The 26,646-nt window shown below is 46.2% G+C and overlaps 1 protein-coding gene across 3 annotated transcripts in view; it reads right to left on the bottom strand.

Moving 5' to 3' along the window:
• PPARA (peroxisome proliferator activated receptor alpha) overlaps nt 1-26,646 on the bottom strand; it is a 66,316-nt gene that overhangs the window by 25,988 nt on the left and 13,682 nt on the right. Inside the window, exon 2 of one of the 3 annotated variants that reach the window (XM_034643451.1) lies at nt 5,935-6,110. The exons of the other annotated variants lie outside the window; for them this stretch is intronic. The gene's annotated coding sequence lies outside the window, so the exon portion shown is untranslated. The remainder of the gene's footprint in view (nt 1-5,934; nt 6,111-26,646) is intronic. 3 annotated transcript variants of the gene reach the window in all.

Below are 26,646 nucleotides of genomic sequence, written 5' to 3'. Positions count from 1 at the left end.
ATGATGGTGTACTTACAGACACATCGTAGAGTTTAAAAAACCCAGCTAGGTGAGTCCCTGACAAAGCTAGACTGTTTCAGCTAGCAAACAAAAGAATAATCTCCAGATGGGTACTGTTATGAGCTGAACTGTGTCCCGCCAAAATTGCCATGTTGGAATCCTGACCCCATCCCCAGACCTCAGAATGTGGCTATATTTGGAGAGAGGGTCTTGAAGAGACACTTATGTTAAGACGAGGTCTCTAAAGCGGGCCCTGGTCCAATCTGATTAGTGTCCTTATAAGAAGAGGAAATCGGGACACACAAAAAGAGATCCGGGGCGTGCTTGCAGGGGTGCACAGGTGTGTGGCAGGTCCGGCTGCCCGAACTGCCCGCCCACCTCTGTCCTCCTAAGGTCCCACCCCAGGTCCATCCCTGGGCCTGGCAGTCAGCATCGCACAGTGACATTTAGCTTCCGGAACTGCTTTCCCATCTGAAGGGGTCCCAGTGAAGCCCACGGCTCGTGGCACCGAAAGGACCCAAGGAGGTGCATGCCGATAACAGCCAGGGCTGACCGCGAGGCGCTGCCATCACACGGTGACCACAGGACGCCTGGCTCGCCAGCCGAGTGAGAACACTACTCCAAAGCAAATCCGTGGAATGCGCTCTTCTAAAACATTTTCACAGTTCAGCCCCGCTTAAAGTAAACATCTTTAAGTGCAAAGATGAAGGGATGTTTTGATTTCCTTTAGAAATGAAAAATGGATACAATTCACACATTTTTGTGAAAGTCACATCTCATGCTTAGAGTTCTGACAGTAAGTTCTCATGGTTGACAACAACACACAGGAAAAATAAAAGAAAACCACTAGCCTTTCGTAGGATTTAAAAGACTTTCTATGTCATCTCTATATCTACAATCAGGCTGTGAAACTGTGCATTTTTTTCTACCATGTTTTATTCTGCATTATGTCTGAAGGCAGGTTTCTTTAAATGGCAAGCAAGACAGTGGGGTAAGTATCGCTGAAAATATTTTTCACCATGAACAAAAGGTTAAAAACTGCAGTCACTCATGTAAAATATTAACCATAAAGTTGAGCCTAGTAAGTATCAGAGAGCTGGGCAGAGGCTGTGCGGTCAGTGGGGCTGTGACCACCTCGTCATGAGACTCCCCGTGCTGCAAGAGAAAATGCGTATGGACAGCAGCCTTTTTCTTCCTGCAAATACTCTATCTGCCAACCAGGAGTGCCGAAGCTGGAGGAACTGATCTTTCACTGTAAGATGATGTTCGTTTCCCTGTCATTACACTCAGTGAGTTAGAATACTCTTACCGTTTTACTTCTCAGTTGCTCTTAAAGCGTACCCAAGATTTATTTAGGGGAACTCCGGTCTTGCTGTTAATGAAGAGCTAACAAGATAAAATCCCTCCACAGAGTGAGGCAACACTGTCCTGAACCCCGGCCAGAGGACTGGCGTTTGCACAGATCACTGAACACACCGCCCTCTCTCGCTTCCGGCTGGAGCAGATAAGACAGGGCTCCCTTTGAAGGCGTCCCCAGGTGGAGCGCAGAGGCAGCCGGGCACACACCCCAGCCCACCTGCGCTCCCGGGGCTCCCGGGGCTCCCGGCGTGCTCTGGCTCCCGGCCCTCCCCCCTGTTGCTGTGGCTTCTGCTCAAGCAGCAGAAATACCACAGGAAGTCTGGCTCTAAAGTCCACATGGCACGGCCACTGCCCCGTTCCTCGAGGAGAGCAAGCCAGGCACCAGTTACGGTGGCCTCCACCCCAAGTGCCCTGGAGGGACAGACGGGCGCAACAGACAGACGATCTCTTTTCTCAGCCCCTCCCGGTCTGCCAAGGAGGCCAGACAAGCGGCCGAGGAAAAGCAGAGACGCCAGCAGAACTCTGGTGGGTCTTCCGTTTCCTCATGCAGAGAGGCTTCTATGGGGGCCGAGAGCCCGGGTAGAGGACAGTGGAGCTCCCCACCCAGCTCCCACCGAGATGCACGTTCCCTGTGATCCTGGCGTCCCTTCCCGAACCCCAGGCCTGCCAGGGCTCTCTCTCAACACATCTTTTCTTTCCCGCCCCATGTAAATGTTAGACCTGCGTCTTGTTATTTCAGAAACTTGAATGTAAACTGCCAAAATTGTCCTTTTAGGTCTCAGTAGAGCAATTACCCATCAGAATATTCCTTTGAGCGGAGTATAAAAAAAAAAAGAACAAGGAAGAAGGAAGGAAGGAAGAGAAAGAGGGACAGAATGGTGGAGGCATAGCTAATATCACCATTTCGTGTCAGTGAGGGCAGGGGAAGTGCTGGAAGGATTTCAACAGTAACCCACAACCTTTACCACACAGCATTTTCCGAATCACCCACTCTTAGATGGCAGGACTTTTTAAAAGATGAGGGTAACATGAGTTGCTAATGGCACGATGAGCTCTTACTCTGTGAAGCCAAGTGGGGCTCAGCAGCCCCCTCCAGGTTCCCACAGTCCCTCGGCCCGGTTCTGACACAGCCCTAGTCACATGCAGCGTGAGAACGTTTCTCGTCTGTCTCGAGGGCGGAGAATGTGTTTTGCTAATCCCTGTATCCATATTTCTCGCCCAACCTTAGAGTGCAGGAGGTGTCCGGTGTCTGTTTCCAGCACTTAGCTAGGATGGGCACAGCGTGTGCCCTTGCAGGTTACCCCACCAGGAACTCAGTGAACGTCTGCGAGGACCCCCCTGGCTCTGCGTTCGCAGGTGCGGCCTGCCATCACCCAGATGGGGGGCAAACCCGGCAAACCCGTCCAAAGACAATAGGACGCAAGTATATCTTGATCAGAAGTCAGCGTGCTTCTTGTTGGGCAAGTGATCAGAAATTTGCACAGTGAAGTATAATCACCATCGGGACTTAAAAACAAAGCACACAAGAGGAAAAGATAAGTCTAAGCCTCACAGTGAACAGCAGAGTGCCGGGTTGGCAGGAAAGAGCTTGTGTCAGACAGGGATGGGGGGAGCGGGGCTGCCAGCAGCCAGCTCCGCTACCCCGAGGGACAGGCCTTGGGGTTAAGGCATGAACGGCTGAGCAGCCCAGCTCTCCACCGCAGAAGCGACAGACAGAGAATGTGGGAGAAGTTCTGTACTAACATAAAATAGGTGGTCTGAAGACAAAGTGAAGGACTTTCATTTCATCAAATGCTTGGAATCAAAGACCAAGGAAGGATCACGTCCTTGTCGGCTCCCGGGGGCTGTGGCTGTGTCTGGACCATGTCTGCGCCCCTACGTTACGAATGGAGTTTCTTGGACCTGAGAGGCCCTTTGTAAATACTTTCTGAAATTAAGTATTAACTAACAGCTCGATATTGTCCCCACTGTCACAACAGGTTTATATGCTATGGGATCAGATACTCGCGGGAAAGAACAGATGGAGCTGGGCTGGAGTTTCCCCCACGCAGCTCTTGTGTTTGACACAAAAGGGTCCGAATACATCGTTACAAACGTGGGACTTTAACTTGGCTACTATTTATCTTTCTGTAAGCAACCCTAACTTAAAAACTCCCTTGAATTATAGGTAATGGGCTTATTAATGCCACCTTATAGAAACTACATTTTCTGGTAAGACTTCACTGAGTGGTGGAAAGGTAAAGGACAGGATTTTAGTCAGAGCAGTGCCATTTACATGGCGGATAAGAGGACAACGAATTTTTCCATTTTCCACCAACCGTAATTCACCATCTTGTCAGATTGGTTATACTTTTCTGTCTACCTTTTAGATCTGTAACATTTAGAGCCTTCAGCTGAATTTGTTGGGCTAGCATTTAAAATAACATTTCAAAATAAGCAAAGAAATGCTACAAAGCCCTCTATACCTTCTCCCGGCACCAGAAGTTCATAGAAGTTGATAACCCATGCCGCCTGCCTAATGATTAACGTGCTTCCAAAGTCCGTACGGAAAATACCTCCGACAGGATCTGAAACAGAGAGGAGAGCACCAGAGTGCCGCGGTGGGAAGGGAGCCCGGGACTGGGTGTTTTAACGCATTAAGCCAAAGGCAGGATAATTAGGAGTAGTTTGCACGCCACACAGATTTATCTAGGGACATCTAAGATCTTCCCCAACGACGCCTCAGGCATCAGCATTTTGTAATCAAAAGAATTTGGCGTGTGAAAATGGCTGAGGAGTCCAATGTGGCAAGGACTCTGAGTCTCTGCACCTTTATCTTTAAAGGTGCAAGAAGAGGGGCACCTGGGTGGACAGTCAGTTGAGCGTCTGACTCTTGGTTTCAGCTCAGGCCACCATCTCAGGGTTGTGGGATCGAGTCCCATATCGGGCTCCGCGCTCAGCACGGAGTCTGCCTGAGATCCCGTCTCCCTCTGCCCCTCCCACTCAGGCTCTCTCTCTCTCTCTCTAAAATAAATAAATAGGGGCGCCTGGGTGGCACAGCGGTTGGGCGTCTGCCTTCGGCTCAGGGCGTGATCCCGGCGTTATGGGATCAAGCCCCACATCGGGCTCTTCCTCTATGAGCCTGCTTCTTTCTCTCCCACTCCCCCTGCTTGTGTTCCCTCTCTGGCTGGCTGTCTCTATCTCTGTCGAATAAGTAAATAAAATCTTTAAAAAAATAAATAAAATAAATAAATAAATAAATCTTTGAACAAAGAAAAACGTGCAAGAAGAATGTTCCCAAACACTTCCGAGAAAACTCCTGCCAGTTTCACACAAAGTTCGCACTGTAAGATAGTATCTGCCTTCACTTCAAACCCGGCAAGCTTCCCATTTTCCTGAAAACGGGGCTCTTGTTTTTCCATCTAATCTTATCTTTGTTGGTGGTGAAATTAAAATAATTAAAGGAAAGCTGTAACTTCGGACACATCGTGTGCCTGTTGCAAAAGGAAATCTGAGCTGAGAAGCTTGTCGCAGGAATCAGTGGTCCCTGGAGAGAAGATCGGTGTCTGCCGCACAAAAGCTCTGCTCTGATAGAGACGGAAGCCTAGCGCTGAAGCATGCACCTGCCAGGTGGCACAGAAGTGAGAGGACCCAGGGCCTCGCCAGGAACAAAACCAAATGATGACATTCGGGAACAAGGGAGGCCCTGCCTGGTGACAGCACAATGACATCACATACCAACAGCCAACCCTGTAAGGCTGAACCTTCATTTTCTGGGCTAGACTGATGACAGTCACCTTCGGGTGGGGAGACCATGTTTTACGAACTTCTGGAAACACGTGAGCGTCCACCTGAGCTGGCGACTGGCTTAACCCTGGACAAGACGCTGAAAGAGGCAACCTTAGCCCCGGAGGGACCCACGGCAGAGAGGGAGCCGGGAGCACTGGCTGGGCATCGCCTTGGGCACAGTCCCAGCACAGCCCGATGTGCCACTCTAAGTTCCCCAGTACCCGGGGCATGGCAGGTGGTATCCATCGCATTTCCAGAGGAAAACCCAGCAGTTCAGAGAGGTAAGGAACGTATCCGGCTACTAGGGGATGAGACATGAACAAACACACGACTGCAGAGGCTGAAACGTGGGGAATCCTGGGGGGGCGGGGGGGAGTCCAGAAACGCTCCTTGAAGGAGGGGGCGCCTGAGCTGAATCCCGAAAGATTGGAAAGCAGTGCAGAAAATAGTGATAGGAACGAGGCTAAGGGGCATCTCTAAGAACAGAGAGCAGCCGTGTGCATGGTGGCCTAAAGCATCAGCAGTAGAGAGCCCAGCCGGGCACACCATCCGCTCTGAGACATGTCAGTTCTGTGCTACTGCGTGACAAACGACCCTACGACGTAGTGGCTTGAACACAACCAGCACCCGCTCCCCAAGTCTGCGGGCCGGCAGTTTGGGCCCCGTCTTGCGCAGTAGCCCACGGATGAGTACGGGGACCGCAAGACCACGTGTGTAAGCTATACAGTGTCACTTCTGCCACGTGCTGTGGCTCGGGGCAAGTCACAAGGCCAGCTCGGGTCCCAGGGATGGGGGGATACCTCCTACCTCTGATGGGCGGGCGCACGATTTTGTGACCGATGCAGCACAGGGGCAAGCGGCCAGGGATGAGCGGCAGAAGCAGGAGAGGCGGGTGGTGATGGTACATCACTCTCATCGCGGGCAGGGGCGTGGTCATCGCTGCAGGGGCGTGGTCATCGCTGCAGGGGCGTGGTCCCCGGCCTCTGAGTGGTGAGAGTCAGGGCGGGGTGCTGAGCAGCCATGGGGCATGGCAACACCCGCATTACAACGTCCGGGCCGCAGGGTGGGACCTGCTTGTTAGGGAGACGGGAGAGAAGCAGCCACAGTCCTTATGAGACTGTGGAGACTGTCCCCAGGAGGGGTGTTGGGAGGGACGGGAAGAACATGAGGGGATAACGCTGGTGGCAGCTGGATGCGGGACAGAGGCAGCGACAAACCTACGCTCTGGCCTGATCAGGTAAAGGGCAGGATGAGGTCACGTCCATGGAATCCAGGACAGAAGGAGGGGGGCAGGTTTCCCAGGTGGAGGCAGCTGTGACCCGTGGACAGTGAGGGCCGTGGTACAGCAGGCGCAGGGCTTCTGAGGGACACCCAGGCTCCTCCAGCCTCCCTGCCCCCTCTGGGAAGTGACCATGCAGCTGGCAGTGCTCTCCTCTGCGGTTCCTGGCCGCAGCTCGGGAGGATGCCAGTCTCACCCTCAGGGGACAGGGGAGTGCCGCCTGTGACCTGGAATATGTGACCACATTTTTTTTCTTTTTTTAAAAAGATTTTATTTATTTATTTGAGAGACAGAGAATGAGAGAGAGAGAGCATGAGATGGGGGACAGGCAGAGGGAGAAGCAGACTCCCTGCTGAGCAGGGAGCCCAATGCGGGACCCAATCCCGGGACTCCAGGATCATGACCTGAGCCCAAGGTAGTCGTTTAACCAACCGAGCCACCCAGGCGCCCCCACAACCATATTTCTTAGAGCCTCTGTTTCAATACCTGTGGTCTGAGTGGATTCAATCTGCTCAGCACGTTGTTCTGAGTGTTTGCAGAGTGACAGGCACGCGGCCCTCCCCCAAAAAACACCGTCCCCAGAGGCAAGACCCGGCCTCATTCAAGTGCACGCACAAAACACACCTTTGAATGCACTGAGCCGAACACAGAGTGAAGAGGGAAACCCTACCAGTAACCAAGAGCAGACGTCTGAGACACACGAAGGACTTCATGTCCGTCACTTAAATCAATGACGTGGTCTGGAGCAGATCCAGGGGTGACCAGCGGCATCCAGCCTATGGACGTGTTTCTGTCCCACCAAGCCTGTAGCCTCTAGATTCTCAGCCAGACACGCAACACTAGCTTTAAAGAACAAAGTCCTTTTATCGTTAACTCCTAGGAGACAACTCAACGGAAGTCCAGCTTGCTCAAGATCGAGAGTAACTGAGGGGAAAGTCAATGAGGTCTGGGGTAGCACTCTGTCCTGGACGGTAACTTCGGTTTATGATTTCAGGAAGTTGATAAAAAAGACGTGCCCATTTCTAAACCTTTCTCCTTGGACTTTCTCCTTCCATTTTCAGATTAAGGCCGCGGTGCTGTGTTTTGCCAGAGCAGACAAGTTCTGGATGCATTTGCAAGTCTGGCAAAAAGCAGCATGGGAGGAGGAGGACGGGGTCAACAGTAGAGTTCTGAACTAAGGGAACTCCAAGGAAAAATGTTTCTCGCTCTATTTATAAAGTTACAGGCGATGGTCAATGCCAGGAGCTTCTGACGAGGGCACAGGCTCTGCAGCAGCGCTCTGAGCGCCCAGCACCCACTCACCCGCAGAACCGTCTGGGAATTCATCATCAGCTCCTTCTACACTCAGAGGAATGGCTTTTCCAATATGGGTCAACTTTCTGCCAGGCGAGAACTGCTTTTGGGACAACTTCATAAATAACGCTACAAATAACAAAGTCAGTAAATGTGTCTTCAGAGTTTTCTGCCTTCGGCTTTTCTGACTAAACTGAACGAGGGGTGTCTGCTCGCTCTCATTCTGCGTTCTGCTCTACGGCAAGGTAGAGCAAAGTAAGAAAAAAGCCCCAGTATGGGAGAGTTAATATAATGCTTTCGCTGGGTTCATCCGTCTCCGTAAGGACAGAGGGAAAGGAAACACTTCTGCTCTGCACTGGTTCTATTTACGTAATAGACACATGTATGAGAACTGTATTTCTTCCGTCACCAGGATGCTGTGTCTCTCTGCTTTATCGGTCTGTGGGTGGCCTGTAATGGGCATTTAGGACACAGCTGACGAGGACATCGCTCTTAAATTTGAGGAGTTCCTCGTAACTGGGGAAAGGGTGGAGGGGACAGCCCAAACCACAGCCTTGCCCCTGTTCCGCTGGGGGGGCGGGGTTGGTGTCCTGCCCTCCACCTGCCACAGGGGCCTGGAACATCTCATCTGGGAAGGCCTTCCCATAAGGGGGAACAGCTGCAGACACCTGCCACGGGCACAGTGGGAGCTGTCCCCTCCCAGCCCGAGCTGGGCAGCAAGCCTGCTGCGACCCTCCCCGCCCTCTGCCCACAACCCCAGCCAGCTTTTAAGCCCCTCACTTTCACATGGAAGTACTCAAGCCCCAAATACCAGACTTTTTCTGAGGAAGGCCTCTGACAGGAAAGAAAGAGAGCCAACCACCAACAAATCCAGAAAGATCGACTTGGAGAAACAGAATACAGGAGGAAGAAAAGGACAAAACCAAGGGAACTGGTATTAATATCCCTGGAAAGATAAGATACCGCCCTCATGGGAAGAGAAGAATATGCCATAAAAAGAAACAGAGAACCGAAAGCTCTCTTGGGAATTAAAGAACCGCCATCACAAACTGAATCAAGAGCGGTCGGACGGAGGCTTCGGGGATGACGGGGAAAGCCAGGGGGCGGTCAGCAGGGCAGTTGAACGGTGAACGGCGGGAGGCCCGGGCGAGGGAGGTGAGCACAGGGAAGTGGCAGCAAATGAGCTCAGAATGCTGCTCAGGAACGAAGGCGGTGGGAGAGTCCACCCAGTCCCTACAGCGTGGGGGGCACAGCCCACCCGGTCCCTACAGCGTGGGGGGCACAGTCCACCCAGTCCCTACAGCGTGGGGGGCACAGCCCACCCGGTCCCTACAGCGTGGGGGGCACAGACCCACGTCAAGCTCGTCGCCGGGGACTCCCGCACACACTGGGGGCACAGAGAAGCTCCTACAAGACCCCACAGGCTTTCCGAAGATGGAAGACACGTCTCGTGCAAAAGATCAAATACCAGGTGCTTTTGGGTTTCTCAAGAGAGCGCTGGAGGCGAAACAGGCCAAGCCCTTCTAGAACTCCGAAGGAAAATTGCTTCCAACACAGTACTAAATCTTCAGATAAGCCATCCATCAGGTGGGCGGGCAGGAAAGTTCCTATGTATTCTCTCACGTGGTGGCTGTGGTGGGGGGGGACTCTGGACTCTCACCTTCCGTAACGCTTGGTACTTGCCTCGTTTTGGGGGCAGTTCTTGGATGTGGTTTTCTGTACGGGCCTGGAGTTCACCCCTGGAACGGCACCTTAGCAGCGTCTGACTTGCAGAGCAGCACCGTTGCTTGTACGCTTCAGGTCAGCACAGTTTTCCAGACCCTTCTGGGCCAGCTTGCGGACCTGCATCGTTGGCCATTTTCCAGACACAATGCTGCTATCGAGCAGAGATTCCGAGGACGCTGGCAATGGCAGGAACACTTCCAGAATCCTTATCGGTTGCCGAGACTGTATGAATGCACTTCAGTCTTCAAACAACCCCACAAGCCGGTCACTCCTGATATGCTTCCTTGACTGACAAGGAAGCTGCAGGACAGCGAGGTGACAGGAACACGCCCAGTATCACACAACCAGTGGAGCCATGGTTCGAACCCAGACAGACAGCCTTGGTTTCTGCTCCGAAGCATCACGCCACTGTCCTCTGCGGAATGTGTCCCAGAGCTCGTGTTTGTGGCTTCCGATCCCGCTACCGGAGATTTCGAGATGTGACCATCTGGCTGCTGATCTCCTGCAAGGGCTTCCCTCCCAGCTCACCCATGCTGAGCGCGCTCCACCGTGTGCACGTAATCGTCCACTAGATGCCTTGTACAGTTTAGAGGTGAGAAAAAAACCTCCCTGCTTTGCTCTGATTTGTTTTTAAAATAAAGACTGGAGGAGCCCCTGGGTGGCTCAGTCAGTTAAAGCACCTGTCTGACTCTTGATTTTGGCTCAGGTCATGATCTCAGGGTCCCAGGATCGAGCCCCGCGAAGGGCTTTGTGCTCAGCATGTGGTCTGCTTGGGATTCTCTCTCTCTCCCTCTCTCCCTGCCCCTCCCCCTGCTTTCTCTCTCTCTCTCTAAAATAAATAAATCTTTAAAAAATAAAATAAAGAGTGGAAGTTTCAACTTAAGGCAAAAGGAAATGTGGAGCTCACTGGGATCCCCAGTACTTAGGCTGCTAAATGTTCGCACAGCTGGTGGAGATCCGCCCCGTCAGCCAGCAGATGGGGTCTCCTCTGTATGTTCACGTGGGGCCACTTGAGGCTCAGAGGAAGACCTCAGAGCAGAGGCTTCAGTGCTGGTGCTGACTAGGAGCCAGTCACTTTGTTCCATTTCTAAAATCTGCTTTATGAATGTAGCGTAAGGGGCATACAGTAACCTGTACCTATTTAAAGTATACAATTTGGTAAGTTCGGACATATGCATACACCCATGAAACCACCATCATCATCCAGATAACGAACATACGTCACCCCCAAACGTTTCCTCGTGCCCTTCTGCCAGGCTCCCTCTCGTTCTCCATACCCCCGTCCCCACTGACCTGCTTTCTGTCACTGCATCTTCCGGGGTTTTATATAAATAGAATCATACAGTATACGCCCATTTTGTCTGGCTTCTTTCACTCGTTATAATTATTTTGAGATTCATCCACGTCGTCATGCATGTTGATTCTTCACTTTTCTTTATTGCAAACTAATATTCCAATATGTGGCTAGCCCCCGTTTGATTATCCATTTACCAGTGATGGATGTCTTAATCGTTTCTAAGTTTGGGCTGTTATAAATAAAGCAGCTATGAACCCTCACACACAGTCTCCGGACGGACACATGCTTTCTTTCCGCTGGCTAACTACCTGCTCATGGAATTGTTGCATCATATGGCAGGTGTTGGTTTCACTTAAGAAACTGCCAACGTGTTTTCCAAAGCACGTGTGTCGTTTTACATTCCCACCAGTGGTGTATGAGAGCTTCAGTCCCTCCACATCACGGCCAATGGTTGGTATGGATGGTCTTTTTCATCTCGGCCATTCAAGTGGGTAGGTCGCAGTATCACACCGCCACTGTGAAAGCTGCGAACGAATGACATGGAGCATTTTCACGCTGCTATCCATATGGCTTCTTCGGCGAAGTGTCCAAATCTCTTCCCCATTTAAAAAAGTGGGACGTTTATTTTCTTATAGGTGAATATACAGAGGGTTTGTGTTTTTTTTCCTGTATTCTGGAGAGAAGTCCTTTATCAGGTTTATGCTTTACAATGATTTTTTTCCCCTCAGTCCATAATTTGTGTTTTCATTCCCCTAAAACCGTCCTTTGAAGAACAAAAGTTTCACTCCGATGAAGTCCAATGTATCACCTTTTTCTTTTGCAGACTGTGTTATTGGTGTCATATTCACAAAATCTTTGCCCGACCCAAGGACACGAAGATTTTCTCCTGTGATTATTTTAGAAGTTTTAGAGTTTTATTTTTTTTTACCTTTTTTTATTTTATTTTATTATATTATGTTAATCACCATACAGTACATCCCCAGATTCCGATGTAAAGTTTGATGCGCACCATGCAATACGTGCCCTCCTTACTACCCATCACCAGTCTATCCCCTTCCCCCACCCCCTCCCCTCTGAAGTCTTCAGTTTGTTTCTCATAGTCCGTAGTCTCTCATGTTTCATTCCCCCTTCTGATTACCCCCCTTTTCTTTATCCCTTTCTTCCCCTACCAATCATCCTAGTTCTTATGTTCCATAGATGAGAGAGATCATATGATAATTGTCTTTCTCTGCTTGACTTATTTCACTTAGCATTATCTCCTCCAGTGCCGTCCATGTTGCAGCAAATGTTGAGAATTCGTTCTTTCTGATAGCTGAGTAATATTCCATTGTATATATGGACCACAGCTTCTTAATCCAGTCATCTGTTGAAGGGCATCTCGGCTCCTTCCATGATTTGGCTATTGTGGACAATGCAGCTATGAACATTGGGGTGCATATGGCCCTTCTCTTTACTACGTCTGTATCTTTGGGGTAAACACCCAGTAGTGCAATGGCTGGGTCATAGGGTAGTTCAATTTTTAACTTTTTAAGGGACCTCCACACTGTTTTCCAGAGTGGCTGTACCAACTTGCATTCCCACCAACAATGTAGGAGGGATCCCCTTTCTCCACATCCTCTCCAACAATTGTTGTTTCTTGCCTTGTCTATCTTTGCCATTCTAACTGGCGTAAGGTGGTATCTCAGTGTGGTTTTGATTTGAATTTCCCTGATGGCTAATGATTTTGAACATTTTTTCATGTGTCTGTTAGCCATTTGTATGTCTTCATTGGAAAAGTGTCTGTTCATATCTTCTGCCCATTTTATGATTTGTTTATTTGTTTCTCGTGTATTGAGTTTGAGAAGTTCTTTGTAGATCTTGGATACCAGTCCTTTATCTGTGGTGTCCTTTGCAAATATATTCTCCCATTCCGTGGGCTGTCTCTTAGTTTTTTTGACTGTTTCCTTGGCTGTGCAGAAGCTCTTTATCCTGATAAAGTCCCATAAGTTCATTTTATCTTTTATTTCTCTTGCCTTTGGAGATGTGTCGTGAAAAAGGTTGCTCTGGCCGATGTCATAGAAGTTGTTGCCTATGTTCTCCTCTAGAATTTTGATGGATTCCTGTCTCACATTGAGGTCTTTCATCCATTTGGAGTTTATTTTTGTGTATGGTGTGAGAGAGTGGTCAAGTTTCATTCTTTTGCATGTAGCTGTCCAATTTTCCCAGCACCATTTATTGAAGAGACTGTCTTTTTTCCACCGGATGTTTTTTCCTGCTTTATCAAAGATTAGTTGCCCAAAGAGCCGAGGGTCCATTTCTGGGTTCTCTATTCTGTTCCATTGGTCGATGTGTCTGTTTTTGTGCCAGTACCATGCTGTCTTTGTGATCACAGCTTTGTAGTACAGCTCGAAATCCGGCATTGTGATGCCCCCAGCTTTGTTTTTCCTTTTCAACAGTTCCTTGGAGATTCGGGGCCTTTTCTGGTTCCATACAAATTTAAGGACTATTTGTTCCAGTTCTTTGAAAAATGTCCTCGGTATTTTGATCGGGATAGCATTGAAAGTGTAGATTGCTCTGGGTAGTATGGACATTTTAACTATGTTAATTCTTCCAATCCATGAGCATGGAATATTTTTCCATCTTTTTATGTCTTCCTCAATATCTTTCAAAAGTGATCTATAGTTTCTAGCATATAGGTCCTTTACGTCTCTGGTTAAGTTAATTCCAAGGTAACGCATGGTTTTTGGTGTTATTGTAAATGGGATGGATTCCCTAATTTCTCTTTCTTCAGTCTCGTTATTCGTGTATAGAAATGCAACTGATTTCTGGGCATTGATTTTGTATCCTGCCACCTTACTGAATTGTTCTATAACTTCTAATAGTTTAGAGTTTTAGATTTTACATTTAGATCTACAATCTACTTTGGGTTAATTTTTGTATATAATATGAGGTATGGATCAAAGTTCACTTGGGGCCTATGGATAGCCAATTGTGCTGGCACGATTTGTTGAAAAGATGGTCTCAACACAAGATTTCTTGACAGTATCACCTTTGTACCTTTGTGAAAAAATCAGTTGTTTTATTAGTAACTATTGTGGAATTTTATCAAATACTTTTCCCATATCTATTAAATAATCATACAGGGTTTTTTTCCATTCTGTTAAAATGGTGAATTACATGTCAAACCATCCTTGCATTCCTGGGCTGAACCCCACTTGGCTATCATACACCATTCTTTTGTTGAATTCGATGTCCTAAAATTTGTTTGGAATTTTTGCAGCTATGTTCACAAGGGATATGAGGCTTTCATTTTCTTTACTTGTAGTGCCTTTGCCTGGTTTTGGTATCAGATAAGGCTGGCCTCCTAGAATGAGCTGCAAAGTACTCCCACGTCTTTGATTTTCCGGAAGAGTTTTGTGTAGAATTGGTATTATTTATTCCTTAGATATTTGGTTGAATCTACCAGTGACACCATCTAAGCCCAGAGTTTCTTGGGGGGAGGGTTTTTTAGTACAAATTATGTTTATTTAATGTCAGGTAATCTATTTCTTCTTGAATTCAGTTTTGGAAGTAATTTGTCCTTTTCATCTGAGTTGTCAAATGTCCAGGCACAAAGTCATTTATAATATTCTCTTGTTATCCTTTTGATGTCTGTAGTATCTGTGGTGATGCTGCCTCCCTTGTTCCAGATATTGGTCCTCTGTGTCTTTTCTTCCTTTTCTGGATCAGCCAGGAAAGAGGTTTATCAACTTTATTTAACCTCTCAAGGAATCAGCTTTGTGCTTCATTGATTTTCTCTATTGTGTTTTGGTTTTCTATTCATCGATTTCCACTCTGATCTTTATTATTCCTTTTTTTTCTGTTTACATTGGATTTAATTTGCTTTTCTTTTTCTAGTTTCTTAAGGTCATTGTTTGAGTCTTTCTTCTTTTCTAATATAGGTGTTTAGTGTTATAAATTTCCACTTAAGTACTGCTAGAGCAGGACCCCACAAATTTCCGTATGTTGCTTTTATTTTCATTCAGTCCAAAGTACTTTCTAATTTCTTTTTTGATTTATCAACCCATGGATTCTTGGGAAGTGTGTCATTTAGTTCCCAAATATTTCTTGATTTTCCAATTATGTTTGTGTTATTGATTTCTAACTTAATTCCATTACAGTCAGAGAATCTACTTTGCATGACTTGAATTTATTTAAATTTGCTGAAACTTGTTTTATGGCCCAGAATAGGAGGTATCTTGGTAAATGTTCTACATGCGTTTGAAAACAGTGTCTATTCTGCTGTTGTTGGGTGGAATGTTCTATAGATAAATATCGATTAGCTCCAGTTGGTGTTGTTCAAATCTTGTATATCTTTGCTGAGATCCCTGATATTTGTTCTATGAATGATCTCTGACCATAACTGCATATTTGTCTATTTCTCCTTGCAGTTCTATCAGTTTTTGCTTCATGTATTTTAAAGCTCTGCTATTAGATGCATAAACTTTTAACATTGTTAAATCATTCCAATGAATTGACCCCATTGTTTTTTCAAATATTTTTTCTGTCCCCCTTTTTTCCAGGGTCTCCAATTATACATGTATTAAGCTGGTGTCCTACTGTTCACTGAGGCTGTTTTCATTTTTTTAATTCTTATTTCTCCGTGTGTGTCATTTTATTTTCCATTATGCTATGCCTTCAAGTTCACGAATCTTTTCTTTTGCAATGTCTACTCTGCTATTAATCCTACCTGGTGTGTTTTTAATCTCAGATACTGTAGTGTTCAGTGTAGAAGTTCAATTTATATCTTTTGTTATATCTACTTAACTTTTTGAATACCTAAAATACAGTCATAATAACTATTTTCATGTACTTGTCGGTAAATCTAATATCTTTTTCAGTTCTGAATAGATTTGAAGTTTCCAGTTTCCCGTTTTCTCCTTTCCATTTTTTTTGGATATCTAGTAATCTTTGATCAGATGGCAGGTATTTTGATTTTAGCTTGCTCGGTCCTGCATAGTTTTGTATTCCTATACATATTCTTGAGTTTTACTCTAAGATGCCGTCAAGTTACTTGGAAAGAGCCTGATTCTTTTGTATCTTATTTTTGAAGTTTGTTAGGCAGGGCCACAGCAGTATGTACTGTAGTGTAATTACTCCCCACTACCGAGGCAAGCTTCTTCTGAGTACCCTGTCCAGTTCCCTTTGAAGTATGAGGTTTTCCAGACTGGCAGGCGAAACAGGCTCTGTTCCCGGCCCCGTGTGAGCGCCAGGCACTATTCCTGGCCCCGTGTGAGAGCTGGGCACTGTTCCCTCTCATCCTCCCGGATGGTTCTTTCCCTGGCCTCCGGTAGCTCTGCTCACACGCACGCACCAATTGGCACCTCAGCAGATCTATGGAGTTCTCTTGACGTATGGCTTTCTCCTCTGGTACTTTGCCCTGGGAACTCTAGACACTTCAGTCTCCCCGGACTCTCGGCTCCACCTCTTCACCTAAGGGATGTTCCTCCTCCCTCATCATTGCATGTCAGCTCTTGAGTCACACCTCCCACCTTGGCTGTTTTCCTCTCACATCAGCGTCATTCGCTGCCTGATCCCAATGTCTTGAAAAACATTGCTTCATATGATTTGTCTGGATTTTTGGTTGTCTCGGGCAGAGGGGTAAATCAGTCTCTGTTATTCCACTTTGGACAATGGAGCCAATCATTTTTACACCCATAGAATGAGTTGGTTTTAAGGCCAAAGCCAGTATTTCTCCATTTTTAAAAATCCATGTCCCCTTCTGATACATAGAAAGATCTCATATCCTCTTTTAATATTGGTTTAAGTTTTTAAGTAAATGAATTATTAGACTATACTTTTAAAATCCACCCCCTCCTGGGGCGCCTGGGTGGCACAGCGGTTAAGCGTCTGCCTTCGGCTCAGGGCGTGATCCCGGCGTTACGGGATCGAGCCCCACGTCAGGCTCCTCTGCTGGGAGCCTGCTTCTTCCTCTCCCACTCCCCCTGCTTGTGTCCCCTCTCTCACTGACTGTCTCTATCTCTGTCAAATAAATAAATAAAATCTTTAAAAAAAAAAAAAAAAAAAAAAAAAAAAAAAAAAAAAAATCCACCCCCTCCTCAGAGATCCTGCTAAGCCTCCTTGGGTCTATACCTGAGGTTCTGCTATACCTCCTTGCATAAGTACCCATGATTCTGACATATCATCTGGATATACTTGAGGTCCTGATATAGCTCCCAAGATTCTGGACCATCTCCTTCTCCTCACATATACTCAAATCCCTGCTTAGACTCAACACTGAGATCTACCTAAAAATCCACATTTATCAAGAATACTTAAGATTGTGCAGAATTCATTTTGAATCTTGCAGAGCATTGTGTCTTCAAAATTTCACATACAACATTGTTGTCACTTCTGACATAATGTTAAGATTAACAAATGCTGAATAAATAGGGAAGGTAGAACAGTAATAAGCTATTAAACAGGTTTTTTAAAAAAATGTACTAAAGGGATCACAAAACGATAAAAGGATTCATCCACTAGGAAGATATGACAATCCTAAATATGAATGTACCAAACAGGCAAACCTTAAAAAACATGAAGCAAAAACTGGTAGGGCTGGCAGGAGAAACAGATGCCTCCATCATTACAGCAGGGACTCCAATCTCCCTCTTAGCAACTAATAGGACTGCTAGAGAGAAAGCCAGCAAGGTTAGAGATCTGAAAAACACAATTGGCCAGTAGGCTCTAACAGACATAAATAGAACACTCCATCCAACAACAGCAGAATACACTATTTTTTTTTAAGCACCCATGGAACACTAACCAAGACAGATCATATCCTGGATGATGAAATAAACTTCAACAAATTCCAAAGAATTGAAAGCTTATGATGTGTACTTTCTATTCACAATGGAGTCAAAGTAGAAGTTAATAACAAAGACAATATGAAAAGCTCTAAATATTTGAAAATTAATCAATACACTTCTGAGTAATCCATGGGTCAAGAGAAAGTCACAAAGGAAACTTAAAAATACATAGAACTGAATGAAAAAGAAAAATATCAAAATATGTAAGAGGAAGTGAAAGCAGTGCTGTGAGGGCAATTTATAGCATTACATGCTTACAACAGAGATGCTGAAAGGCCTACAATTGATAATCTAAGTTTGCACCGCAAGAAACTAGAAAAAGAATAGCAAAATAAATGCAAAGCAAGCAGAAGGAGGAACATAACAAAGGTAAGAGCAGCAGTCAAAGAGACTGAAATCAGGGCAACCACAGAGAAAAGCAATGAAACAAAAGGCTGATTATTTGGGGGGAAAAATGAATAAAATTGATAAACCCCTAGAAAGACTGACAAAAATCAAATGACAAGATACAAATCACTGATACCAGAAATGAAACAGGATATCATTACAGACCCTGCAACAAGTGAAAGGTTAACAAGAAACTACTATAAATAATTTTAGGTTCATAAAATCGACAACTTGGAAGAAATGGATCAATTCCTTGAAAACTACAAACTACGAAAACATAACAAAATGAAATAGACAATCTTGATAGCTCTACAAGCATTTAAAAATTGAATTTGTGATTTAAAAAAACCCAGAAGAAGAAACTTCCAGGTCCAGTGGTTTTACTAGAAAATTCTGTCAAACTTTTTTTTTAAAGATTTTATTTTGGGGGCGGCTGGGTGGCTCAGTTGGTTAAGTGTCCAACTCTTGTTTTCAGCTCAGGTCATGATCCTGAGATTAGGCTCAGTGGGGAGTCTGCTTGAAGATTCTCTCCCTCTTGTTCTGCCCGTCCCCTCACTCGTTCTCTCTCTCTCTCTCAAATAAATAAATCTTTAAAAAAAAAAAGGACTTTGGGGCGCCTGGGTGGCAGAGCGGTTAAGCGTCTGCCTTCGGCTCAGGGTGTGATCCCGGCATTATGGGATCGAGCCCCACATCAGGCTCCTCTGCTATGAGCCTGTTTCTTCCTCTCCCACTCCCCCTGCTTGTGTTCCCTCTCTCGCTGGCTGTCTCTATCTCTGTCAAATAAATAAATAAAATCTTTAAAAAAAAAAAAAAAAGGACTTTAATTTACAACCCCAAGATCAAGAGTTGCATGCTCTACCAACTAAGGCAGCCAGGCAGCCTTCTGTCAAACATTTATAAAAGAATTAGCACTACACCAATTTCCTACAATCTCTTCCAAAAAATAGAGGAGAAAATTCATTTTCATGAAGCCAGTATTACTCTGATACCAAAACCAGCAAAATCAGTACAATAACAGCAACAGACAAAAAACTATGAACCAATATTGTTTGTGATCCTAGACATAAAAATCATCAATAAAATATTAGCAAATCAAATCCAAAAATACACAAAAGGAATTATACACAATGATCAAGTGAGATTTATTCCAGGTATGCAAGGCTGGTTTAACGTTTGAAAATCACTCATTGTAATCCACCATATCAATAAACTAAAGAAGCAAAATCATATGATCATATTAACTAATGCAGAAAATGTATTCTATAAAACCTAACCCCCATTCATAAAAAATTCTCAGCAAGTTTGGAATACAGAACACCAATTTCAACTTGATAAAGAATATCTACTAAAACCCAACATCGTAATGATGGAAGCTGAATGCTTTTTCCCTAAGACTAGGAACAAGGCAAGGATGTCCATTCTCACTACACTTGTTCAACATAGTGCTGGAGGTTCTCACCACTGTAATAAGGCAAGAAAAGGAAATAAAAGGCATATGAAATGAAAGGAAGAAATAAAACAGTTCTTACCTGCTGATGACATAATTGTCTAGGTAGAAAATCCCCCAGGAACCTATGAAAAACCTCTTGGCACTATAAAGTGAGTTCTTCAAGGTTGCAAGACCAACACATAAAAATAAATTATATTTCTATCTAGTAACAATAAACATGCAGAAGTGAAAATCAAAAACAATGCCACTTACAGTCACTCCAAAGAAAATAAAACACTTAGGTATAAGCTTAACAAAACATATACAGGATCTGTATACTGAAAATTACAAAGTGCTGATGAAAAACATCAAAGAAGACCTGAATAAAGAAGAAACATACCATATTCATGGAATGGAAGACTCAACACAATAAAGATGTTAATTTTCCCAAATTATGGGTTTAATATAATTCTAGCAAAGTCCCAGCAAGATATTTTGTAGACATAGACAGGTTTACTCTTCAATTTAGATGGACAGGCACACACCCTAGTAAGGCTAAGATAATCATGAAAAAGAAGTATAAGGTGTGAGACATGACTCTCCTTAATATTAAGACCTCGTCAGTAATGAAGACAGTGTGGTACTGGTGAAGGGATAGACACACAGATCATGGGAACAGACTAGAAACCCGGATATAGAGCCACACAAATATACCTAATTGAATACAAAACAATTCAAGAGAGGAATGACAGCCTTTTAACAAATGGTGCTGGAACAAGTGGACAACCATGAAAAAAAAGAAAAGAAAGAGAATTTCAACCTAAGTCTCACAACCTAAATTAACTCAAAGTAGACCACAGATTCAGATGTAGCATATAAAATCATAAACCTTTTAGAAAAAACACAGCAGAAAATTTTCAGGACCTACGGCTAACCAAAAAGATCTTCAGCTTGATGTCGGAAGCATGATCCCTAAAGAAACTGATAGATTGGTCCCTATCGAAATGGAAAATTTTTGATCTGTAAAAGACACTATGAAGAATGTAGAATACAAGTATATTCTGGGTGAAAATATTTGCAAGTTCCATGTCTGACAAAGAACAAGTACCCTGAATAGATAAAGAACTTTCAAAACTGACAATAAAAAACCAAAAATCCAACTAGAAAACGGGTAAAAGACAGGAAGAGACATTTTACCGAAGAGGATGTACAGATGAGGAGAAAACATGCGTATGAAAACATGCTTCGCATCATTAGCCGCTAGGGATTTGCAGACGGAAACCACAATGAGATAGCTCTGCATACCTATCAGAACGGCTAAAATAAAAAATAGCACCAACACCAAATGCTGGAGAGGATGCAGACAAACGGGATCATTCAGACACTGCTGGTGGGAACATGCAACAGCACAGCCCCTTCGGGAAACAACTGGCCAGTTTCTTATTAAAATAAACATACAACTACCATATGACCCAGCAATTGCACTCCTGGGCGCCCATCCCAGTGAAACAAAAACTATGTCAAACAAAAGTACAAGTGGCAAAAGAAAAAAAAATCAGTTTGATATCAAGACTTGAAACTTTTGTGCTATAAACACCACCAGCAAGAACATGAAAAGAACTCACCAAAAGGGAAAACAGATTTGTGAATCATGTATCTGATAAGACTTGTATCCAGAACGTATAAAGAACTCTTGCAACTCAACAATAAAAAGACAAATACCCCAACTTAAAAATGGGCAAAGGATCTGAATAGACATTTCTCCAAAGGAGATATACCAGTAGACCCATGAAAAGGTGCTGTACGTATCGGTCATTAGGGAAATGCAAATCAAAACAACGGTGAGAGAGCGCACCACACCAGCTAGGACAGCGGTAATCAAGACAATCACAAGTCTTGGTGAAGAACGGAGAAGTCGGAATTCTCACACATGGCCCGTGAGACTGTAAAATGATGTGGCTGCTTGGGAAACACTTCGGCAGCTCCCCAAGAAGGTTAAACACAGAGTTGCCATGTGACCCAGCAATTCCACGTCTAGAGAAATGAAGACCTACAGGTACACAAAAACTTGCATCTAAAGTGTTCCTGAGGGGGTGCCTGGGTGGCACAGCGGTTAAGCGTCTGCCTTCGGCTCAGGGCGTGATCCCGGCGTTATGGGATCGAGCCCCACATCAGGCTCCTCCACTAGGAGACTGCTTCTTCCTCTCCCACTCCCCCTGCTTGTGTTCCCTCTCTCACTGGCTGTCTCTATCTCTGTCGAATAAATAAATATAAAAAATCTTTAAAAAAAATAAAAAAATAAAGTGTTCCTGAGAGCATCACGCATCACAGCCCACAAGTGAAAACTACCCAAATGTCCACCAACTGGTAACTGGATAAGTAAAAGGTGTTATATACAATGGACTACGTATCTCTACAGTACTTCTGGCAACAAAAAGAAACGAGGTATGATTGATGGTATTCTGTGAATGACCCTTGAAAATATTACGCTACCTGGAAAAAGCCAGTCACAAAGGACGGTATTACAGGATTCCTCTTCTGTGAAATGCCCAGGATCTGCAAAGTGTAGAGACAGAAAGTGGGTGTGCAGTTGTCCAGGGCTGGAAGGGGCATGGATGGTGGAAACAGGGACTGATTGCTGATGGGAACGTGGTTCCTCTCAGCGGCGACGAAAACGTTCTAAAAGATTGTGGTAAATGGTTGTACAACCCTTTAAGTGGAAGAAAAACCGTGGAATTTTTGGTGCACTCAAGCCAGTGCTGTGTGCATCTCAACAGCGCTATTCCAAATGAAAACTGAAGCCCTGAGCGCAAATGGTCACAGCAGCTTTATAATAACTCATAACTGGGAACTACCCAGATGTCCTTCCGTGGGTGGATGGTTCCACACACTGCGGTCCGTGCAGACCACAGAACACGCCATATCAATAAAAAGGAGTGACACCCAACGACGCGGATGAATCTCCTGGGAATTGTGCTGCGTGCAAAAAGGTTTCGTGCCCCAGGATGCACCGTGTAACATTCTTGAAATGGCAAAGTGATAGAAACGGCGAAGAGATTGCCAGAGACACGGAAGAGGTGGGGGTGGGAGGGATCGCCGGGTGCCGAAAGCCTTCGTTATCTTGTCTGTATCGATGCTGATATCCCCGCTGACACCCTGACTGGCATACTGCACTATTGTTCTGCAAGAGGAAACTGGGGAAAGAGCACCGGGGCTCTCTTTGTATTATTTCTTACAACTCTATGTGGGTCTATGATTCTCTTAGAAGTTTTTTTTCGTTTGAAGAAAGTACTAAAAGGGAGGTACCTTAGGAGTGATTACTTGAAGAAGATGTGAGCTAGAGCTCGTGTTTTCTGATCCGGAGCTCTCAGAGTACAAACGCGGCAGGAAATGCAGATGGGAATCATCATGCAGATACCGTCCTCTGTGTTCGTGTGCTTTTTAACTTTGTATTTGGAAGGAATTTCGCTTGCAGGGAAGTTGCACCTACACACAAAAAGTAGCCCAAAGAACACGGTACGGCCTTCACTATCCCCTTGGGATAGCACCTCCCCATCTGCTCTGTGCCTCGCCTCGTCTTCACGCGGTGGGAGCCATAGGGCGTGTGTGCGGCGCGGCCCGTCTCCCTCAAGATGAACGGAGGATGCGTTCGGGAGAATAAGGACGTTCTCTCCTACCGCGGCACACTTAGCAACTGCGGTAAATGCAACAGAGATAGGGTACTTCAATCTACGGTTCATGGTCCAGTCTTGTCACTTGGCCCGATAATACCCCAGAGAGCGTTTTCCCCTCCAGTACAGGATTCCGTCTGGGGTCAGAAACTGCATTTTGTGGTCATATCGTTTCCATCTGAAACTCAGCTTTTTGTAGAACCATAAAAACACGACATTTCCCCCTCTCCTCCTGTTTTCAAACCGAAGCTAGAAACGGCGTGAATGGCTGCTTGGCGTACCGGGCGCCTCCTCCCAGGACGTCTCCGTGGAGGACACGCTCGTAGTGGGAACCGCGAACCGAGGAGTCCGCGGCCCCCTTTCCGGAGCCGGGACCTTCAGGCTCCGAGCCTCTCTGGCAGCTTCCAGGCCCTCGGCTTTGTCAGGCTGCCAGCTGGACGGGCTTGCAAGGCTTTCTTACTTGGAACGAGAGGTTCCCAGAGCTACATAGCTTCCATTCCTATTCCCCATCACACAGAAAGCCGAAAACAGAATTATCCCGTATATTCGCGAATGAGGAGGGAGTGAAAGGGACACAAACGAAATCCCCCTCACACGGGTGGGAAGCAGCTGCACATGATTCAAGCATGTAGGGAACATTTGTAGCAGTAAACCGAGGGCCTTCCTCGGGCCTTCCAGAGCAAACGCGCTCCTGAACGAACAAGGAGGACACAAGTGACGGAGACGAGAAAGCTAAGGGGACGGGAGCCATCTGTTGAAGGGGGAAAATGGAATTTTCTGCTCTACAGTAAAGCTCTGCATGAAAATAAGAGAAAGGGGAGACCTCAAGGGTTGACTCATAAGACCCAGCGCTGGGGACTGGAAGGGGGGACGCTGCTGTTTCTGGGGTAGCCGACTGCGCTTGCGCTAGCGGAGGAACCTGCCAGAGTATAGAGGCTTTATATGCAGAAGGCTCGGCGCGGCCACCCTGCCAGCCAGAGGGCACATCTGACGCCAGGGACAGCTGTCACCGAGCCTTGGACCCAGCACGCCCTAACGTAACCTTGGCCTTTTACATCCACACAAAGTTACAGCTTAGTGTCCTCTGGACCGTCGGCTTTGTCTGTTGTTTGTGTTAAAAGACTGTGTTCTTCTGGGGGCGCCTGGGTGGCACAGCGGTTAAGCGTCTGCCTTCTGCTCAGGGCGTGATCCTGGCGTTATGGGATCGAGCCCCACATCAGGCTCCTCCACTGTGAGCCTGCTTCTTCCTCTCCCNCCCTCTCTCGCTGGCTGTCTCTATCTCTGTCAAATAAATAAATAAAATCTTTAAAAAAAAAAAAAAAAAAAAAAAAAGACTGTGTTCTTCTGAGATCACCTGCATCCATTCTGTCTCCAGCCCAGCGCAGGGCCCCGCTCCCTCCGCCCGGACTCCCCTAACAGCCTTGCAACCGGCCCCCTCGCTACCTGCCTCCCTCTCGCGGGACGTCACTGTCAGGTGTGTCCTCGAGGACAGCCCTGATCATACCATGCCCAGTTTCAAATACCTGCTTTTGCAATAAGGACACAGCCCAAGGGTAAGCATCGTCCAAGGGCACTCGGCTACTCAGAGGCCAGGCTGGACCGAAAGTCGGGGTTTCCCTGTCCCGCAAGAGCTGCAGGGCTCTCCCCTATGCCACCTTGCTGGCCCCAGCTGCATGCCCTCAGGCCCCCTGGAAGCCCTGTCAGCCTCAGGACCCGCCTGCAGCTTCTTTTTTTTTTTTTTAATAATAATATTTTTTTATTATATTGTGTTAGTCACCATACAGTACATCCCTGGTTTTTGATGTAAAGTTCCATGATTCATTAGTTGCGTATAACACCCAGTGCACCATGCAATACATGCCCTCCTTACTACCCATCTCCGGCCTATCCCAGTCCCCCACCCCCTCCCCTCTGAAGCCCTCAGTTTGTTTCTTAGAGTCCATAACCTGCAGCTTCTGTCCGTGGTCCCTGGTGACAGCAAGAGGGAGCCTCTAACAGCTAAATCAAAGTGAACCACACCCACACGCAGAGGGCCCCTCCCCCCCAGCTGCTTTCACAGAGAATACATAACCTCACCATACCCCAAGCTCTCCACGGTGGCCTGCTGCCACCTCTGGTCTGGGACCTCACGGCCTCCTCCTCCTCTACGTGACATTCCTCCACAGTCACACCTCCTTGCGCCCCTCCCCCTGCTCTGCCAGGATGCTTCCCATTCTGGTGTCCGCCCAGCCACCCTCACCATCCAGTCCTTCCTCAAATGCCACCTTCGCAGCCAGGCCACCCTTGGCCACCCTCCCTGGTGCTCCTGACCCACTCACTTGCTCCACACGTGTCCCCCACACTCAGCATCCTCCAGCACACAAGCCAGTGCCCGGTCACTCTGCTTATCACCCCTCTGTCCCTGTGAGCTCCTGCTCTAGGAGCAAGGGGATTTTGTGGGTGTTTGATTGCTCATGTATCCCCAGTGCTTAGACCCATGCCTGACACGAAGAAGGAGCTGAGTCAATATTTGATCTGGAAGGAATCACTCTTGTCTTCACTTCCCTTTGCAAACCCTGTATTCTGGCCAAAAAACAACTCATGTTCACCGACTTCTATACTTTATCCTATTTCTTTGCCCAGAATGCCTCCCATCCCCACACATTTTAAGGAAGCTCCAATACCAATTCTTCCCAAAAACCTTCCCAGACCCACCCTCTGCACCCCCACAGCTCACATCCCAGGCGCTGACCAGTGCCTTCCTGCCCAAATGATCTGTAGCTTAAGGCAGAGTTCACATCTGCCACCTCCCTCCGCTATGCAAGCAAGTGTTCCATAAATATTGACTGAATGGATCTAACATTGGCCCTAAATTATGAACATTGTTCCCTTGCTTACCAAAAAACCCTCAAATCATTTTAAGTAACAAGTCTATGAAAGGAACACCACCAGTGTCTGCAGGGCAAAGGCTTAGGGTGGAGCTTTTCTAAAGAAACAAGGAGAATGCAACTTCTGGTGACAAGAATGCCAAGGGAACAAGACTGATCTGTTTAAGAAAAAAATGGAAATTTCTGCTGTAAAGTTCCTGAAGTGCACCCTAAGACATCCTGGGAGGGGATGCATTTGGGGGCCTCAGGGCCATTTAAACTGTGACCAGTTCTGGGGGTCCACACTGTTCACCTGACACCTGCAAGATGCCCGAACATGCTTGGTTTCGGATAGCAGTGCCCATGCATGGCACATGAAGCCTCTCCAAAGAGAACCAATGCCTTTCCGATACTGCATGTCTCCTCCATGAACATGGTATAACCACTTATGCATTTGGGGTATGTCTAATTTCTTTCAATAATGTCGTCGGTTTTCTGAGTGAGAGGTCTTGCATACCTTTTTTAGATTTATTCTTAGGTATACAGTATATACATTTTAAATTTAACTTTCAACTAATAGACTATTATTTAGCATGGTTTGGGGTTTACATAAAAATTGAGTGGAAAGTACAGTGTCCATAATACCCACAAACACATACACACCCTAAACAGTTTTCCTGTTAGTAACATCCTGGTACTTTTGTTACCACTGATGAGCCAATATCAATATATTATTATTAACTAAAGTTCACGGTTTACATTAGG

The sequence above is a fragment of the Ailuropoda melanoleuca genome, chromosome 15, assembly GCF_002007445.2.
Source record: "Ailuropoda melanoleuca isolate Jingjing chromosome 15, ASM200744v2, whole genome shotgun sequence".
Lineage (NCBI taxonomy): Eukaryota > Metazoa > Chordata > Mammalia > Carnivora > Ursidae > Ailuropoda > Ailuropoda melanoleuca.
Note: the sequence above shows the minus strand (reverse complement) of the source record. Positions and strands in the feature narration are given on the sequence as shown.